At 38.7% G+C, this 21,226-nt stretch overlaps 1 protein-coding gene and 1 long non-coding RNA gene across 5 annotated transcripts in view; one reads left to right on the top strand and one right to left on the bottom strand.

The window, feature by feature from the left end:
* Positions 1–16,357, bottom strand: part of LOC138061043 (uncharacterized) — a 37,980-nt gene extending 21,623 nt beyond the window's left edge. The window contains exons 1-2 of the long non-coding RNA XR_011134643.1: positions 16,239–16,357; positions 12,112–12,297 (exon numbers count right to left, since the gene is read on the bottom strand). This is a non-coding gene — a long non-coding RNA (uncharacterized lncRNA). The remainder of the gene's footprint in view (positions 1–12,111; positions 12,298–16,238) is intronic.
* Positions 1–21,226, top strand: part of SHISA9 (shisa family member 9) — a 216,872-nt gene that overhangs the window by 55,341 nt on the left and 140,305 nt on the right. The gene's annotated exons all lie outside the window — the stretch shown is intronic.

Here is a 21,226-nt window from a genome sequence, read left to right on the forward strand (position 1 = left end):
TCAGTATGTTTCCACGAACAAACAAAGCTTTGAAAAGCTTGCTTAGGACAAATACATTTGAAATATTAAGACACTGACTTCAGTAAGATTGTAATAACAATAACTTAGAATCAGACTTTAAAGAAACCTTAAGCACACTTTTAGTTCTTGCAATAGTGTACTCTAGACTAACTCATTTATTTAGTTTAAAAATCTTCCCTTTCTTGTCTCTACCTGCTCCCATTTGGAATATATATTCACTTAATGCTGAAGTATGTCTCTTTTGTGAGAGACCTAACTATTTGTCTAGAGAAAGTCCTGAAAATGGACACTCTTCAAGCTGTGATTTCCTGTACATTAATAGCATATTTTCACTGTCTAAAAAAATTAACCTATTACTTTCTAGACTTTTCAGAATAGCCAAGTATAGCTGTAAAATTCAAAATCCACTTGGATATAGAGAGTCATCAATGAGAAAGAGAAGATTTGGGGTTAAGCTTTCCTTTTAACCTAAAGGAAAACTCAGGTACAAGAACATAAAGTGCACAGTAGGGAAAGAAGCTGTACCCATCACAGCAGTGATGGCAGCAGAACTTCTAGAGACCCTCCTGTAAGGTCAGGATTGGTGCTTGCTGGCTAACGAATAGGTGGCAAGTTCTTGTAACTGAATGCACATGTAAGGCTAGAGAAAAGGATTGTGCTTTGGTACAGGTGTTGCAGTCTAGCAATAGCTAGTATTAAAATACAAACAAATATAAAATAAGAACATACCCCACCAGAGATGAAGCTCAATAGCTGTGTCTCTTACTTTTTTTCCCCGTAAAGCACTAGGGACTGAAGAAACTATCACAGCCATCTTCCATCAAGACCCTTCTAATGGGCAGGTGGCACCATGCTTTTAAACTAGCCTCAGCCAATCCTCCTGGAATGGGAGGAGTATGAAATCTGTAGGTGTTAATTAAATTAAAATAGCATTAGACTTGCTCATTTTACTGAGGTATGAGAGATCCTGGAAGTGAGTAGATCAAGAAAAGGAACGTTCAAAAGAAGGAAAAAAAAATCAGCGTGAATTAAAGCATATTTATGAGAGTTATAAGAAAACCAATCAACCACGTAGAAGTGAGAGTAATATCCCAGGTGTTTGAGCTATTTTAATCAGCCTTTAGAATCTTTATTTGAGGAAAATTCTATGAGCACAGACTCCATACCCTCATTGGGAAATATCTGGAAACTAAGAACTTGTGCTTAGAACATAAATATTTGACAAAATTAGAACATATTTAGGTCTAAGTTCAATGAATCATTGTTTTTTTACTACTGAATGGTGTTAATCTACAGTTTGATAAAGAAATGTATTTGCTGTGTCTGCAGGGCATAAGAAGGTTTAGGACAAGTAATTTCTCCCCTTGCCTAGGGCGTAGCTCTGCTGTTTCTCCCCCTCTCACACTTAGAACATTATTTTTCCTCTACTTTTCTGTAAGATAAAGCAAATAAGAGAGTCACCTAAGCACTCATGAAGTGCATGCTGTACCCTTTCTAAGTGGATGCAAGAAAGTATGTCTGTATGAATAAGATCCCCTAAGCTGCAGTAGAAGCCACAGGGTTTCTGCATCCCCAGCTCACCACCACGCACCTCGGCCCTTTATAGTCAACGGGAGTCATTCCGCTGACTACGGCGGGCTTTGAATCTAGCCCTGGAGAGGAATGAAACTTTTACTCTTTGGTATAAAGAAAGCCTGAAAAACCTGAGAAACAGAAAAATTGCTTTGAAATATTTCTTGGCAAAATCCTCATAAGGGGGACTCTGGTTATTAAAAACTGTGTGGTATAAGGAAAGAACAAGAATATATTTTGCAACTCCTGAATAATTGTTCTGCTGGTGAATACATTAGCCTTTCAAGTGCTGTGAAATAATCAACTGATTTCCCAATTAATTAAAAAAGAATTGCTAAATAGCAAATATGTAAAAAACACATTAAAAAGTTAAGTTGAACCAGGAAATCCATACATTTTTGTGTTGCATTAGGACTCCTCTGTTCCTCTAGGTTAAGTTAAATTTCTTTACCCGTATATTTTTCCTTTTAAGTTCAAGGCTCTTGTAAAACGGCAATGTAAAATGGAACAAAGATTTTAGCTGTTACATATAAGTTCAAATTAATTCATTTTGAATATTTAAAAAAAATCTACATTTCTATAAGATCACGGTTAAAGGTGGCTAGCACAGAATTCTGTCATACAACGTTATTTATTCATCCACTACCTCTACAGTTTTCTCCCTTTCAGCCCTGTAGATTATTTGCAGTTACTAATTTTATCTGCTAATAAAAATGCTCTTAGGTCCTTTGTACAACTCATGTCTTGGAGTAATAACAAAGAATAGTCTGAGTCCTTTAACAGAAACCTAGACTGTTGATGTCACTGTACTGCCATCCACATGAAATGGAAGAAAATACGAAGGTGTTTTCTCTTGGTCAGTTTTATAATGGAAAAAAATACCCAAAAGAGAGAACTGCTACATTATACTGAGGACTTATTTCTTATCAAACTACACTAGTTTAATGAAAAAAACCTTTTAAAGTGAAATGAGTGAGGAAGTCTTCCTGATATGTAAGAAGCTAAGTTTGTTTTCTTCCTTTCACAATCCCAGAAAATAGTTTCACTGATTGTTTTTTAAAGTTATTCCCTTTGCTTTCAAGCATCAGACAAAGCAAATGCAGCCACGTAAAAACCACAAACATTCTGAAACAAACATTACTACAGTGGGCAGGAGATAATAAAGACCAAACATGAATAATGAGGAATTAGGACACCAGGAACTACCTGCCAGAAGTAAAATGGTCTGCCACAGTCAGGAGAACTTTTAACAGGAGTGTAAATTACTCACAGAAGCATCGTCAGGCTCTTTTTCTGATTCGCCTATATGTTGTCCAATGAGGTACAGAAGAGTGCAAATGAGAGCTGGTCTCAGCTCATCCTTCCACTGCCAGATATCTTTTATTGTATCTTTCTGTCATTTTTGGCTTTTCTTCCATTTACGTAAGTAAAAAGTTTGGAAAAGTTAAATAAGAAATCTCTTGATTTGTAAATCTGGACTATAAAAATACTTTTTCCATCTTGAAGAATCTAATAGGTTCACTTCTTGCAATCTTTTGCCCAAGGTATCTTTTTTAGTTAATAAAAAGAATAATAACATTAGAATGAGGAATGGGAACAAAAAAGTTAATAAGTAGCTGAGATTCCCCACTAATACGCTAACAAGTTTCAGAAAGTTGATAAAAAAAGAGTACAGGAGTTAAGCATTGCAGGTATTAGTCACTATTGATCTTCTTGGGCTTTTTTATTTAGTGTGACAAATGTTTCAGAAAATAAAATAACAATAGAAAAATTGCATAGAAATTTATTCAGGAAACTTTTCATCAGCAATTGCTTTTAGGTGTTCCACAGAACAGCCAAAGTAGTCAGTTGCCTAAGGCAGCAAACTGCTAGAGACAGTGTAACAGGCATTGCCCAGAGCCCCGAGAAACAGGCTGGGGCTACTACTACTGCAAATCGAAAGCTTTTAAGCTAGCTTCACCAATCAGTTGCTCCTAATACTCTCTAATCCTAAGCTGTAAGATGAACAGCAAGACCCAAATGCCAAGGCTGTCCCAAATGTGGGTGCCTTTGCTCTCTGCTCTTTACATATTTCTTACTGTGACAGAAATACATTACTCTTTCCCCCTCATCCTTGAGGTGCCAACATTTCCACATTTCTGAGAAGGTGAGGGCTCCCTCTGGTCAGACCTCAGTGTTTTTTTTATTTTCTCCATGGAAAAGTGCTTTCTATCCTAAGGACTAGTGTAAGTTCTGTAAAACACTTATCTTATATGGTTTCTCTATCTCACATAGGAAGACCTTTTAAAATGTACTAATGCCATTTAATGAGTAGAAAAATACTATTTATTCCTGCTTACCTTTGAGCAGTCTAAAATGTTTTGGCCTCTCAGAAATCCTGTATGAATTGAAATTGTAGATTTTGATTCCAAGAGTCTCCTCCTGAGTTCACTGCTAGGAAACCTACTGAGTGCAGAAGCTTTTGGATCAGACTGGAAATGCCAATAAACTTGAAGTTTTAGCAACAGATTTGCTAAAGGCATTATTAACCGATGAAGAAAATCGCAGTAGCCCACCTTACAGAATGTCTTTCCCTTCCAAAGGGAGAAAATTAAAGCCATTAGACGGAAGCAGATAAGTCAGTTTGAGAGAAATTTCATCCTTGGAATACTGGAGCTTCCCTGCAGAAAGCCCACCTCCTCCTGCTCTTTATGTTCAGTAGGAGCAAGGGACACTTCTGTTAGATCTGCGCTGTGCCAAAACGTGCTAGTAAAGGAGTATAGAGTGGCTCTGGGAGTGCAGTCAAAATGCATGGAGGGAGACCATGGGGGTTTTGGGGGCCAGGGTTACATGTGTTTCTCTCCAGAGACAGCACTTCAGGATCTGATCTGGAGCTGAGGCAGGTGGAAGAGACATTTGCAACAGCACAGTATAGTGCCCAGAAGAGGGGACTGCTGCAGTGGCAGGGGAGCCTGCTAAGGAGTTTTTCTTTTTTAACAGTTGGTGCTGTAAAATCAGCCCTGCAGCATAGCCTTGCTAGCTCCCTCAATGATGCTGACAGCATGGAGTAGAATCAGAAGTATTTCCTCCTGATGTTTTTTTCCAGCATTAATTTCACAGGGCTAGGAAGGGTGCATGTGTCAGAAGATGGCTTCTCCTCTTACCAGCCACCCTAGCACAGGGCTTGGCAGACCATTCTTCGGGGTTTTAGGGAGAACAAAAGAGGAGCATGTTCTAAATATGCTACATTTGCTTTTGTATTTTTCTTTTCTTTTCCATGTTGTGTCTCTGTGTATCTCACGGGAGCTCCAAGTGATCAGCTACAAACTCTGGTTGATGATCCCTTTAAATGTAGTTTGTTGTGCTCCTGTAGAAAAGCAGACAGCCCTTCAGGCAAAGGCAGCATACACAAAATATGATATATTTGCTGAAAATGTGCTTTTCCCTCTTTGAAGCCGCTTGTAATTACACATCCAGGGAATAGTTTGATGTTTACATTTTCAAGTATATGGCTGGTTGCATTTAACATAATATTTTTTATCTTTTCTCTTTCTTGTTGCACTTTTTGCTGTCATAAATTAAATTATATTACTGTGCAAAAAGAATGAGAGGCCAAGAACCAGTAAGACACTTTCAGGTGGTGGCTATTTCTCCCGAGGCTCCCGAAAGAGATGCCAGCTAGCTCCCTCTAACAATTCCCATTCAGAAGAGAGTTTGGCTATTTCCCATGATGTCTGATGCCCAAAGGGATCTGCTGACTGGCCTAACTTCTCTTCTTCGGGAGAAACGTTGGCCAGCTGCCACCACCTCTCCCCCCTGCAGCCAGACCAAATGTCTCTTGCTCAGTAGAGCTGGCTTTGAGCTCTTGGGTTAAATTCTGCTCTTGGATATACCAGCACAAATTCTGAAAGCCAAAACTGGTTTCAAAGGAGCTATTCCAGATTTACACCAGCTTCCCTGTGAACAGACTCCAAACTGAGGACTAGAGTGCATAAAATAAATCCAGGCTTACAGTCTAAATTTATAAGGTTCCAGTATAAAGCCTTAAAACAGCATTTATCCTTTAGATAGAAATATGTTTTCATTACTGTCAGCCATTGAACTACATTCTAAAATTCATATTTTGCTACTACCACAACATCATTATTTATGTAAAATATATATAAATAAGTGTGAACAGTAGCAAGGAAATAATTTTGACAATAAATTTACTGTTTTCTGTTCATGAAATGATTGCGGTTTTGTGATTTTTCTTGAATTCATTTATTGCTTTCACAAATAGTCTTTAAAAATTTTTAATAGAATATTTTGTATTCTTCAGGTTGATAGCTAATTTTAGTTGCATTAATAGACTGTTACACAACTCTATGGTTGCGAACGTGGGCTCCAAATAAGGGCCTCTGGTATCTACCTCTAAGGATCTATGGGTCATATAAATTATGCACCTCACATGAACTATGCACTGAGACACACGGGGGTTGTGTTTGTTTCTGCAGGCAAAATGTCATTATGTTATTAATTTTCAGAAAGTATTTCCATGTTTTGTTTTTCAATATCTTTGTCATTACAATTAAAGAAGGTTAATGATGCGTATTATAGTTTAAGTCTTCAAATACTTAAAATATTCGCTAAGTATTTTCATGTATTTTTTGTAGAAATTCCTGCTTTTTTTATCAGATCCTGTTTATGGATGGTTAGTATATGAGTTACTTTGTGCTGTAATGGACGTCAGTTGCACTTTCATTTGGGGTAGTATTTTGGAATTCTAGGTATTTTTAAAATACCATGTTATCAGTTTGTTAGTTGTGCTGTCTGTTATTGAGGCTGCCTAACACTTTGCTTTTTAAGATAATGTTTCCAGTTGCTTAAAACACTGAGAAACATCAACCATGTGAGTTGCATTTTCTGTGCTGTCTGCTTCAGGCTACTTTTTTGGGTTAGAGAAAGTTTCAGACAAAAAAGTTTGGCCTTTAAAAAGAACCAGGGCTAGCTCGGCAAATAGGCTGGACAAAGAGCTCAGAAAAAGGTAGGGGGGATGGAGAGAAGTGAGGACCAAAGGAAGGAGACTGATTTGGGAAACAGTTACTCGAAATGGGAAGACAACTCAGTGAAGAAAGAGGGAGCAAGGAATTAACCAGCAAGGTCCCCAGAAAAGGTAAACACAAGATGAGTGGAGAATGGGTCCTGAAAAATGACCTGACAGAGATAGAATAGAAGTGCATAAGCAAACAGAAACTGAGGAAGAAAGTATTTGGAGGGACAGGGCAAGTCTTGAGAGTGATTTCCAGGAAGGTTTGCTCCGTCACCTTCCCAGGGATCGTGGTGAGGCTGACCAGCCTGTAGTTCCTCAGATCCTTCTTCCTGCCCTTTTTGAAGATAGGAGTGACGTTTGTTCTCTTCTGTTCCTCAGGAACCTCTCACAATTGCCATGACCTTTCAAAGATAATGAAGGGTGGCCTTGCAATGACATTGGCCAGCTCTCTCAACACTCATGGGTGGGTGTATCCTACCAGGTGCCATGGACTTGTGTTTGTCCAGTTTGTTTAAACGTTTCCTAACCTGATCCTCCTCCAGTGAGGAGGATCCTCCTCCTCTTTCTTACTGCAGACTTTCCCTTGGTGTCAGGGACCTGGGATTCCTGAAGAAATCTTCAGGGTCTTACCAGTAAAGACTGAGGTGAAGAAGGCACTTCATACCATGTCCCCTGTCACTAGGTCCCCATACAGCAGTGGGTCCACATTTTCCCTTGTCTTCCTCTTGCTCCTGATGTCCTTGTAGAAGTCCTTCTTGTTGCCCTTCATGTTCCTCACCAGATTCAATGCCAGATGGACTTTGGCTTTCCTCATGCGATTCCTGCATGCTTAGACAGTGTCTCTGTAGTCTCCCTGTGATACCTGTCCCTGCTTCCACTTCTTGCACACTTCCTTTCTATGTTTGAATTTAGTCAGGAGCTCCTTGTTCATCCCTGCAGGCCTCCTGCTGGCTTTGCTTGACTTTTTGCTCATTGGATGGACCATTCTTGAGCCTGGTGATCTTTGAAAACAAGGCATAGAAAATGCAGGGGAAGAAAACATGGCCTGAATGTTAAATGCTGTCTCAGAAAATCAGATTATAGTCCTGCATCTGTCAAAGGTTTCCTGTTCTCCTGTGCCTTAAGCAAGGCACTTAAACCAAATTTTTCACAGCCATTCATTTCTTATTTTCTAGATGTCTGTCTTGAGCTTAGGTTCTCATTGGCAGAAATACTGAGCACTCTTCATCGCAACTGAGATGAATAAAGATTTGCAATTTGAACATAAAAACCATGTTCAGAGCATCTCAGTGGTGTCCCTCCAAGTTAGTGGATACTTTTGACCTTCCATCTCTCTGTGTCTCAGTTAAATGCCACCCCTTATCTCAAAAGTTTGTGAAGTTAAATTAATTAGTCACTGTGAAGCCCTCAGAGACAGTAGTGATGAATGAGACAGAAAAGTCTATGAGGGAACTATTTCTCTTCTGAGACAGTTTGAACAGTGAGAAACAAATAAGACTGGTGCCACACACTGCACAAAAACTATATCAGAAGGAACAGCTTTCTTTTGGTGAGAAAGGTTCGCCCTTGGCACTTAAAGAGGCAAGGTCCTATGGAAAAAAACAGTATCTAAAGATTATGATAACATGTATGCATGAAGAATACAAGTGCAGCTACATAGCCAAATACACATACGCTACATAAACGATCCTAAATTTTGGCATTTTCAAATTTTTAAATGATTTTGCAAACTTGGCAGGGTTTTTACATGTAGGTAGTTTTTTTTTTTTACTTTGGTGTTTCATATTTTTATTGCTATGTATTCATTATTAACATTCAAAAGTTTTTTCACTAATGCAACTATAAGAGTTGCTCTTTCTGGTAGTATAAGAAATAGTTTCTCAGACACAGTATTGAATTCGACATATACATAATGATCTATCAGTGTTTTCCTCTAAAATGAAATACATACTTTAAATGGTCTCTAATCATGCATTTCACATACAATTTACAGTGTATGCATATCTTATTTACAGAGAAAACGGTACTGAAAAATATCTATATTGCAAGGAAAAATGCATGATTCATTAATGCAATGGAACACATTTTATATAGAATTATGGTACTGAACAACTGCAGTTTTGTCAGATACTTCATTATATTCCTTTTACTTTCATAGGTTTACATCTTGGCTATAAACCTAAGCTAGAAACATAAAACATGAACAGTCTCCCCTGTATCTTTCAAAATAATTAGATTCTTTAGTGCAAAATTCCTAAGTTCCAGCTACATTAAGTTTTCCTCTTTCTAAAAGAGGAGACATGCACTTCTGATCCAATACTTGCCATTCAGAGAGCAATGCATGAAACACTTCTCCTATTCACTTCAAACACATTTAGAATGAACGAACTTAAAAACTGAGGATAAAAGTCATTCAGCACTGATTCTGCTGTGGTTAAAACCCCGTTGAAACCATGGAGTTCACGTGGTTTCATAGCAACACAGGACTGGAGCAAACTCGCCGAGTCACTGATGCTCCTTCAGTAACCTACTTCTGCTCCTTCAGTAACCTACTTCGTCTGTCTAAACAGGTTTCTGTCTCTATCATTCTACTGAGAAGTTGTTCTACAATTTTACTTTTCTGCTAGTTAGAACGGGGTTTATTTATGATCAGTTTACAAACATCTGGTTTTGTGTCAGTATTGTTCTAAAACATCTCTTCTTCCTCTGTGATCTTTAGTTTGCAGATACGTTTTCCAAGAGTACTCACATCTCCTTTCAGCTTTCTTTTGTTAAGCTAAATGAGCTCAACTGTCAAACAGCCTCTCATAAGACTCCGGGCACCTCCTCTTTTGGGAATGCCTTCTTTGCATTGTGTTTTGAATTCAACTTTTTTGATAAGGCTGTCCAGAACAGTAGTCTAGTGAAAGTCTTTCCAGTACTTTCTGCAGTTAACACTGGTATTTTCCTTTGGACAGCTGCAAAACACTTCATCTGCAACGTGCTTACTTGCAAACATTGTACTACCCTAAAAAGTCATCTTTTTCACAGTTGTGGCAGATGAAAGTTTATAGGTATCCTCAGTCTGACTAACCTGCCCATATCTTTTCCCTCTTCTGCCATTCCAGGACAGAACAGTAACCTGGGACAAGACCTTGAAGCAAAACTGTTGGGAACATAATAAATATGCAGTGAAACCCTGAACCAGAACCTAAATTCTTCATCTCAGAGTCAGAGCAACTCATTCTTCATTGTAAAATAAGCAGAAAAGAGCACATAAACATATAACCTACCTGAATATCCTGTAATATTTAAAATGCCTCCTAAAACTTACATGATTATCATGTAGTAATGCTAAGAGCAAAATTGTAGAGATAACCTTCTAAAAAGCCAAACATCTTTCTGTAGGATGCATTAGAGGGGTGGGGAATGGTGAGGATGCAGGAAGGACAGAATGCACTTAACATGCTCTGCAGGCGCCACAGCAGCACCCCAGCTCCCTGCTATGTCTAGTCCCATGGGAACATTACTGCCTGCCCCTTTGACAGCAACCCTTGGTAGAAACTTGTATGAATTAATTCTTGTGCCTATAAGAGGTTGCATGAAGAACTTCATCCTTCCTGTGTTACCTTGCAGTCACCATCAGAGGAAGTCAACACTTTTTCTTTTCCTCTATACACCAAAAATAATTTCTCTAAACTGTGACAACTGTCAATTTTCACATAATTAAACAGGGCTTGATGTAGCTGAAAAAAAATGAATATGTATGTACTTGTGCTTACTTCCTTCCCCCCACCCCCACTAGAGAAACAAATATTTAATTTGATCAGATTCCTTCTGATGTTACAAAGGGAAGGAAAAAGTGCTACTCAGAGGCATCTGGAACCTGAAACTTGGAGTTTGAACGTGACAGTATCAAAAATAATTTTTCATTAAAGGCAGTAAGCATCTAGTTGACATGTCAGGTATTTCACAGTCTGTGAGATGCTGTTAAAAATGTAACCAGCTATGGAGGTTTCAGGAGAAATCTGTATATATGGCATGCTCCGGTTGATGACAGAAATAAATCTTTTACATACAATGTCAAAGGCAGAAATCTTCAGCCTACACAGATACAATGAAAAGCAGGATAATCCTCGGTAAAAAGATATTTTTAAGCCTATATCACTATTCAGACTTATGCAATCATTCATTTGAATTAAGAAAACCAGAAATACAGATATGAGAAGACCAAACGCAATACTTTGCTACCAGTTTATTACTGCTACCAAAGTACTGCATGAAAAGGCTGTACAAATAGAGAACAGTGGATGTAGTGAACCATGAAAAATACAAGTGTTTCTCTTAAGCCCCAGAGGTCTCCTTTAACAGTTGTGTGAAATAATTTTCCTTTGTGGGAGCTTGTTACAGCATTTTTTATAAATATTTACAGTTCTTGCTAAAAACTACAGATTTTGTGGACAGTAAGGGCACAATTCTATCTTTGGGAAAAAATTATAAATCTTCACACCTTCCTTCTATGCAAAAAAAATCACCTTTTCAAAAACATTTTGTGACTGTTAGTGGGTTTTACTGATTTTCTTTTCAGCCAGTGATGATCTTGCAGATTAAATAAAGACGTGCTGTTTAGTTTGGTAGGTCATTATGTTGTTATGAAGTGATGAGCAGTTGTGGATACTGTCAGGCCTGGAACAGACACTGACCCAGTGACACCAAGATGGTTGTCGCCTCTGTGTGGATGTTCCCTTGGCACCCTGGGAAAGCACCCACTTGCCTCAGTCCTCCTGAACGAAGGAACAGGTTGACTTGAGTAGTATGCTCAGGGCAGTGGGTTTGGGTTATTGTCCTGCTCCAGCTGCAGCAATCAGGTGCAGGGCTGTGCAACAGATACCCTGGCAAGCCTCCGTGTAATGATTTGGGTACCTTATTATCCCTTTCCATTTCCACCCCTTTCACCACTACTGTGAAACCTTGTACTGTACTTTCTCTGCCCCAGTATCCTCCCAAACAAACAATTCACCCCTAATTACTTTTTCCCCATTGTTCCGAGCTTTGCTACATGCAGACCCAAAGCTGGCATTTCTGATACCATTATCTAGGTCATCTTGGCCTTGGGTGCTCTCGCTGATGCAGTTACCCTGGTGCTACTGTGCTGGCAAGATTCTGCCCCTGAAAGGTCCCCAGAGCTCCTCCCCAATTATCTATGAAGTTTGGCCTTGTGCTGTGTTTCTCCCAAAATTCCTCCAATACCACCCGTGAAATCCTGCCGTCCTACAGCGCCTCCTGCCTGCCTGCCTGCCTCCTGCCTTCTATACTATCATAACTTCAGGCATCATCTCACGCTCTTATCTATCATGTCTCGCAATGTCTCATGTAATGTCCAGTGTCCAGTAGTTTTTCACATCCTGTTCACTTAACTAACCTCAGTGCAGAGCTTAGTCAGTGGCCTAATTATCTGCCTGTATCCCTGTTGTATGTTCCACCAATGTTATTCTCTAAAAGAATATTTCTGTATTTCTTTTTCTCACCATTCAGTCAATCCAGACAGAGCCTCTTCAGTTTCCTTCATCTTCAAATTCCACCACATCGTTTCACAAAGGAAGACTCTTCCTTTGTTATCTTCTCCCTCACACGACTGATCTGCTCATCCTCTGGATTAGGGATGTTACAAGATGAATTTTCTCTTTCTCTTCACCTCCTCCTATCAGCCTGGCCTGAAAGAAATTTAGATAACCTCAGACAGACCTCAGCAGAGAGGTCTGACTGTCAGGCAGAGGCAAATGGAAGCTTTTATCTCAAAAAACAGAGGTGTAGCACTAGTTCTTGTTAGTACAGAGTCTTAACCAACTCCCACCTCCTATTCTTTACTAAAGAAGTATAGTCTCTGACACATACAATAACTGTATGGTTTTACAAGAATATTACAGGAAAGAGATAGTATTGGCTGAAAATTTAAAAAATGTCATGCCCTTACTCTGAAGCACTTTGAAAACTCTTATTTTCAGATGTTACAATTCTAAAATTCATGGCTCTGAAAGATTTCATGTTAGGAAACCAAAAACTGAGGAATGCAAATTAACTAGAAACTTTAAAATATCTTGTGTAAGATTTTTTAATAACAGTGAAGTATTAAAGACATTCTCATGTATTCCCATCACAATGTGGTACTGAGATAGCAGAACGCTGCATTACAATTTTTTCTCACTTCATATTTACTACGAAGTGACCTATTACATATTATTATTCAAAGCTAGATCCAATCAGAGCTGCAAGTGTCAGCCATGCTAAGTCAAACGTAGCTCTCCAGCAGCAAGGAGAGGATCTGCTGGGTAGGGGGAGGCAACACAATGTGTTGAGAAGTAGAAGTTGTACTGATGGGACTACCTGATGATTAAAGCAAGCAGGGAAGCTGAAATGATGAGAATAATAAGTCGTAAGGGCAACTCCAGTGCATTTGAAATTGTTATATATTGTGTTGTGACGAAGCTCACAATTTTTCCTCTTTTCAGTTCTCCTCCTCAAATTCATAGAGTATAACAAAAGTTGGGGAACTAATTATTCCAATTTCATTAATGTCTTTTGCATAGAAGCATAAATTTTGAAAGAAAATTTTTGTAGCTTTGGGATAGGCTGTAAATGAGGATTTTGGTGATTCAGAAATTTCAACTGGTTTAATACAACTGAAATTTTAACTGTATATACAGCATGCTTTGTATACAACTGTATATTTTATTTCCCCACCCTGCCTATATCTTCCTTTCTCATTTTTTAAACAGGCAGTGGTTTTTTTCCACCAGGTTTGAATTTAACAGTGCAGCATAAATTCTTTTGTGTCATGTCAAAGTGAAGCAGCCATGAGATGGTTCAGCCTCTTATTCAGATGGGGCTGCATCCTACTCTGTCTTTAATTACTCAGAGCTACAAGAACATCCCACTTTTAACTGCATTTTTTAATTTCATCATATTCAGAACAAAACTGCATTAGAAAAACCCACACCAAACACAAATTACTGCTCTTCTCTCTTATTGGGCTTGGAATTTCAGTACCATGAACTCTTTATAAACTGAAATCTCTTATTACTATCCCTTATTTACATTAGGCTAGGAGATAAACATGGAAGTGTAAAAAGAATAAAATAAATTGTATCCTCTTATCTTCAGATTATGTGATAAGCTGCAGAGATACCAACCCAAATCTGCCTCTTGATCTGCCTCCCAGCCTGCACAAGAGAAGAAGGGAGATGGTATATGACAGAGAAATTTCCTTAATAGGATGGGTTCAATGTGAACAAAGCCAGCAGGACCCAAGGCTTTAAAATTTCACGACAGCACAATGTTCCAAAACCTTTCATGGGGGTAACTGTGCTTTGGCAAGGAGGCTGGTTGTTGCTTTGCCTAAAGCAACTCTGTTTTTTCGCTGAAATCAGCAAAAAGCTGGTTCAGGAAACTCCAGAAAGGTGGCTCACTGGTAGGCATGAAAACTGACATTAGCATTGAATTAGGGGCCTTGGATAAAACAAACTGCCACAAGAGGTTATACAGGGTGGAGGCTTTGATGTAGCTGGAACAGAGTTCCTTTGTTTGCTGTTTGTAAAAAGCTCCCCTCTGGATTTTTTGTTTGAGTTTTTAAAATCTATTTAACTCAAAGAGCTGACAATGAGCACTTGGGAGCAAAACTGTCTCTTTGAAAATCTTTTTGCTGTTCAACTGCATTGGCCAGCCCTGACAATTTATAGCTCTGTTACACTCTTACTGCTCCAAAGGCTGCTTAGGCAAACAATTAAGCTTTGCAGGTCACTCAGGGCACCATGGCAAAATATGCAGTTTCTCTATAGCCTAGAACATACTAAGAACAAAAACATTTTCTCACTCACCGTTCCTTCTGTCATAGTATTAGGCAGCTCAAGGTTTCTGGTTTTGGTATCAAGGGCAACCTATGCTTAGCAAGGACTTCATTTCTGATGTATCAGAGCCCGAGGCAAAGTGAGTATTAACGGAGGGTGTCGTTTTACACCCAGTGTTCCCTGAGGAAGGCCATCTCGGCTGTACAGCTAACACTGTCAGTCCTGATCACTGGTCAAGGTTGTTACATGTTGCCACCACACAAACAGATTTGGTAAGTATTACTCAATATTTATGAAATACACCAGTGTGGCCCCTGCCTCATGCTCACTGCATTACCTACCTCTTTCTTTTGCCAAGACCTGTATGATGGACACAAATGTATGGCTCACCACTGGCTGCATCTTGTGTATTTAATCCTGAAGCAGGAGAAAGGTCTAAATGCATCAAGGCAGACTGAGAATATTTACCTGACAAAGTGGTTCTTGCAGCCCAGGGGACCTGTGTGGTGCGACGCACATCAGTCGTGTGAGCTGTCACACTGGGCACCTGCTATTATTCAATTTACAAGCATGTGCCTGTGTCACCCCATCGTACCTAAGGCAGCCTCACAGAGTAAGATTTGGGCTGTCTGTACAGGTAGAATAAATTTGGCTGGAAAGTATATGACACAGTGGGTACTATCAATACTTATTAGATTGGAATAGTTCATAAACGAGAAATCTGTTGTGCTAGGTCCAAAGTAAAAAAAATAGAATTAAAAGATGGTCTGGAAAATTTACTATGTGGTAAACTTAAAGTCCATTACATTCTGAAAGAACTTTTGGGAAACTGGTGAAATCTTTGCCTCTATAGAACCAAAATGATTGAAAGGTATACTTTATTAGAGCATGTGATTTTATATGGGAAAATGGCTTTAAAAAAGGAAGTCAAACTTTGATATTTTTAAAAATAGTTCTAAACTTAATATTTTGCAAATTCCATCTGCGCTAGATTTCAATTTATTTTTTTATGAACAGGTACCATCACTCCAGCCAGGTCTTAGGGCCTCCTCCAAACTCTTCCCTACTTCAATTTACTCAGGCTGCTACAGTTACAAAGTTGATGGACTTAGTGTAAAGACAGAGGAGCCTCCAACCTACTTTAGTACCTGGACCACTTTTTTTCCCCCTAAAAACAATAACAAAAAGAAGTGATTGAGAGTGAACTTCCTATTCCTTAGTCCTCTACCTAAATGAGTGAAAGGGCCATTTGAATTTGTCTCTGTGCTGAAGTTCCCTTACAGATTTGTAAGCACAGCTAGCAGCTGTTACTCTCCTGACAGCTAAAGAACTTATTCCACTGCAGAAGGCACAGAGTGGAAAGTCACTATATGCCAGTTCTTTGAGAAAAAAGAGAAGGAATTTTGCTTAATACAATTATTTTATACTGCTTTTATCTACCAAGAATGGCAGCACTTTTTAGAACATTTGGAGAAGGCAGGAGGTGTTTTGTGGGAAGTAGTAATGAAAAATTCATGAAGGATTAAAAATAGTTGGATTTTTTGGGTTTAATTCAGAATCTTTTTATATTTCTCCTTAGTTTCTTTCCCCATTTATATTGAATATAAACAAAGAGCTTGTTCTAAAAAAGAGCTAGATGAATGGGAATGAAATAGTGAAATAAGCAATAAGTCCAATAATTTCTAAAGCAGGTGGCTAAACTCTAGACTCCAGATCCATACTTAAGTATCAAAGGAGTACAATTTGTTTAGATATTCTGACCATCTACAGTTTTATCTACAGTTGCAAGGAATTTGTAGGTGATGACTTACCTGAGAATCTGTCCCTTAGGTTCAAATTGGCAGCCAGAGACATTATAGTTGCATTTAGGTCTGCCTTTAGTTGAAACTGCAGTCTTTCTCTTCCACACTGCTTGAATACAGCATTCAAATAAAACAGGGCTATGGATACAGGGATAAGAAGATGAATAGAGAAAATACAGGAACAGATATAATTGTTGGCAGTCAGATGTTACTCTGAATCATGTTTTCTGGAAGATCTCTTCAGCTGCAGCCCACTAGCTGATACCAAGAGGAACACCTGAAATGCAGTTTTCTAGTGCAGAGACCCCTAATGCACTCTTTTACAACTACTCCTCCCAGTTTACCCAGTCATTTCCAGTCCTTCAAAAGACTTTGCTGAAATGAGTTATCAAGAGAATAGAGAAAACACTGCAACTCCCTAAAAGGATGGAAAGCTCCTACAAAAAGCCTGCCAGGCAGTTTTGAGTCAGGTTTAAATGATGCTAGAGTATAGGGGGACTTTAGGATGTTTAAGGGGGAAATTCAAAACCGACACCTCTTCTGGCTTTCTCTGACTATACCTGTTGTTCTGCGTCTCATCCAGTATGGTTAGGTCTCAGGCAAGGTAAGCAAACCTGACAGCTTTTTTTCTATCTTTCGCCTATTATAATCAAGTTTTATTTGGTCACAGTGATCCAAACAAAACTACGTATTTAGTATTTTTCTGTAAAGATGAAATGAAAAGAAGAAAACATTCTAATTCTACCTTAAATTACTCTTTCTCTGGTAATGTGTTCAAGGATCTTTACAGATTACTATAAAGAAAGAATCCTGGCCTATGATAATCTCTCAACCCCTAAATTTCAGAAAGGTTTCAAGGTTAAAATTATTTTTGCTTGTTTTCGTTTTCTCACTATAAATAAGATGAGCAGAAAGATGTTGCCATGGTGAGATTTTATAATGTACTCAAAGGCACTTGTTATAGTTCTGTACCATAGAACCTTCATTTACGTGTGAATTATAAAGATATGTGGAAAATTGCCACCAAAAAGTGGATAGTCTATTAACTTTCTCCAGAAGTTTGCAATATTCATTTGATGTAGAGTATAGATGACACAAATATTCTGGCAGTCACTATACTATCTAGAGACCTATACATTTACAACCAGAAAAGAACAAAATTAGTTTTCCTCTGAGATTACCTTTGGATGTCATCATTATCCGAAGTCCAGCTTTGTAGTAAGGTGAATTAGATATTACAAATGAAAATAACACTGAGCCCTTGCAATCCAAGCTGTTCACTGCTACACTATGTACATGAGGTCATTTTGGGGTAGACCCAGGCACAATTCAGTGGTTTTACCTTGACTGCTATTTTGCCACTGCAAAAGGCAGAGTTTTTTTACAAACTACGGAAGTATAGCATCATAGGTCCTCTCCCCAGGAAAGCAAAAGCCTGGGGGTCAGTGCTGCACTTCAGTTATGCCTGCGCTGCTCTGAAAATAGGAGGCTCTCGGGCAGCTACGGTCTTACCATGCTCCATCTCCTGCCCATTCAACTTTACTGACGTCCAGAAGCATACCTGCAAGCTCTGCTGGTGGCTTCCTGGCTCACCTGGCAAGTTCATGCATTCGTGTTCCCCACAGTTCTCATATAGCTTGAGTTTGAACTAGAAGGCTCCTGTGTGCATAGCCCAGAAGTCTGGGAAGACACGGGGGCTCCTCTTAAGCAGACAGCATAGACCTATGCCCTGGGACTTCTCCAAGAACTTTTGAGCCCTCAAATCCCTGGCACATCTGTAGCATGTCCATACTGCTGGTTTGTCTGGGTACAGGTGAAGTGCTTCCACTAGAGAATATAAACTTTAATTAACATCTTTTTTTAAGCAAATGTTTCAAGAGGACACAATAAGGCTTTCTCACTAGTCCCAGCAGGAAGTATAACTCATCCTGAGCTTGTCCCTAGCCAAAATAAAACTTCAGACCATTCTGAGCCCAGCTGGAAAAGGGGAACCAAAAGTCTGAATAGTATTTTCAGGGTGGGATACTATTAATAGTCCGGAGACTATATTAGGATATATCATATCATATGCATATTTCTGGAATTTACTCAGATTTCAGAAGCTCTGTAGATTTTTGAAACCAGCGTTTTTCAGAACTAAACACTGCACTACTACTTTGAAACAGTGAAAAAGTTGCTAAACAGATTGCCAACGCCAAACTAAAATGCTAGCACCGTTATGATTACATTTCTAACATTGGTTGGTCTGTGTGCTCTGTTTAAGAGTTCTGAAATAACTAAAAAAAACCACTGGTTACAGAATTTCTCAACACTTATGAATCATTTAGTTCAAAAGCAGGTACTCAGTTAATGACTGTGAGTTATATCTACTGTGAAGATAAAAAATAAATACTAATTAATGTTAATAAGTGGTGTCATACAGTAAGGTTAAATATCTTCCGAAGGACTACAAGCAGGTGTAGATATTCTTTAGAGCGTATAATCAAAGGTGGTTCCAGTCTGAAAGCGACAGTAATTCTACTATTATTGCAGTCCAGTGACACCGGACAAAAAGGTGCTCAAACATTAATATCTGAAAAGAATAAAACTATAATTTTAGGAGTATAGATTGTTTTACTTATGTATGATGACTCTGTACAAACGTAGTAAAGTCACCAGAAACAAACAGAACAATCTGTACAAAGACAGCTTTGTACTAGTCACATCCATATGGAGATGTAGCTTTGCTGGTAACAATCACTGGTACTCCTATACGAGTAAATACTTCTTTGGTATTGGTAAAGCTTTGGTTTCTACTTAATATTTAGCATCTTTAAGTTGGACAATTAACAAATATTTCTATAATCATGTACTATGGGCTTTGATTTTTATTCTGTTGGAATCGGTGAGAAAACTTTTGTGGACCAAGTCATAAAGAGGTCAAGGCATAGGATCAAGTCCTAAGAGATCAATTCAGCTTCTACTACCAAATCAATTAAGCCACCACCCACTACCAATTAAGCATGTTGCAGTCCAAGCATTTAATAACGCTCTTCTCTAACACAGCTGAGATAACCATGTGTCTAGAAAAATGAGAGACTCAAATACTCTTAGATTTCAGAATATACATATATACTACTAAGCATCCCCAAATATATTTTGAAATATTATCAAGACATTACAGATTGAGACACAACTGTCATCCTCTCTCTTTTTACTGACAATAATGAAGTGGTGTTTCATTTTTGCACAGAATGGGAAAGATATATTGTCTATAACTGACAGTTACAATAATCAATTATTAGTTAAAACTTTTGCACATGATCCCAATAAACCATTCTGAAATGTAGTATTGTGAACTTTGAGAAACAACAGAGGTTTATGGCAAACCTTGACCATTCATGTCAAGAATACTATATGATAACATACAGAGAGAAAAAAGACTTTAACTGCACATTTAACAAAAATGCATTAACTCTGTGATGAGAGGCATTTGTTATTTCACATATACTAGCACATAAAGAGGCAACCCATTTAACTGAACTCACCGCAGAGAGAATATCAACAACCCTTCCCTGAAATAATTCACCCTTAAAGATATGTTCTAATTTTGATCCACCACTAATCCTTGGCATAACGGAAGCGCTTCTTTGTATCAGGTACCCTGAACTCTAGCAGACAAGCAAAAATAAAAAGCGCTTGCTGCACCTTTAACCGTTAGCATCAATGCATGCAAAGTGGGAACACTCCGAGTTTGCTACGCAGTCAGGGTGGCACTGGCTGTGTTTCTACGGAGGCAACACTTTACAGGATCAGTAGGAGCTAAAGCCCTCATCTTCAACACCCACGCACACAATTCGGGAGACCAGAAAAACGTATTACTCAAATAGGCACCAGCAAGATCCGTTTCCCATTTCCCCAGCCACCCGCTTCATGCACCGGTCCCGCTGCCCTCCGCTCGCGGCCTCTGCCGAAACTGGCACCCGCAATTTAAACACCTGCTTTTTATGGCAGTTTTGGGAACACGAACCAAAGTAAATAAAAGTACTTAGTAGTTTATATTTATGTATTTGGTATGCAATATCAGTAAAGTTAATATGTAAATATTTGAAAAAATTAAGGAAAAGTCTTTTTAGTTTTCACTATGACTTTCAACGGTGCATGGGACTTGTTGAGTAGTATTTTCAGCTCCAAACAACCTTTAGCTCTTCCTGATTTATTTGCAGTCTATTTTTTGTCTGAATATATCTATTTAGTTACACAGTTTAGCTACAACTGTAGGAAACTAGATCAGGTATTTGAATGCAGCAGGAAAGTATTTTAAAAATGTCATGTGAATGCAGAAATACTAACTAGCAAGAATAAGCAAATTAATAAATTAGATACTGGAAAGAGGAAAAGATAAAGTAACAAAGGTCATGTAGAAGAAAACAGGGTAGGAAGTTTTCAAACGTTCAGAGCGTTGTATTTCCTTATGAAATATGCATAAGCTATAACAGCTCATTCCTAGCTACTCTGAGCTGTATTTGAAGTATTAAACCAAGGACACGTTGGAGTTATATGAGAACAGAAAGAGTCAGAACAGATCTTCAAAAGTGTGAGTTGCTATATTTTATTTATGGCCACCAGTCTCAAAAATGGCTATGCTGATTTTCTTTCAAAAGTAAAAAAAAAAAAGGCACTTTTGAAAAGCAACCTTCCATAGAGCAAAGCAGTTCAGCAACTTGCGGAGGTTAAAGAGGGTGAGCAGAATTTCCCTTCCAGCCGGCCCAGGCGCCCCAGCAGCGCTCCGAGCCGGCGCGCGCCGCCCACCCGCCCTCGCAGTCAGCCTGGAGATTTGCATCGTGCGTTAGTGTAAAACATCCTTTTACTTTCATTTACAAACTACCCTCAAATTATGCCCTCTGAGTCCTGCCTGCTGAAACCACGGAGGTACAGTGCAGTGCAATTACAGGTTAGGATTTAAATAGTCTATAATTTTAGACTTACATTTCCAACTTCCTGCATGATCCCTCTAG

The sequence above is a fragment of the Struthio camelus genome, chromosome 15 (genome assembly GCF_040807025.1).
Source record: "Struthio camelus isolate bStrCam1 chromosome 15, bStrCam1.hap1, whole genome shotgun sequence".
Taxonomy (NCBI): Eukaryota; Metazoa; Chordata; class Aves; order Struthioniformes; family Struthionidae; genus Struthio; species Struthio camelus.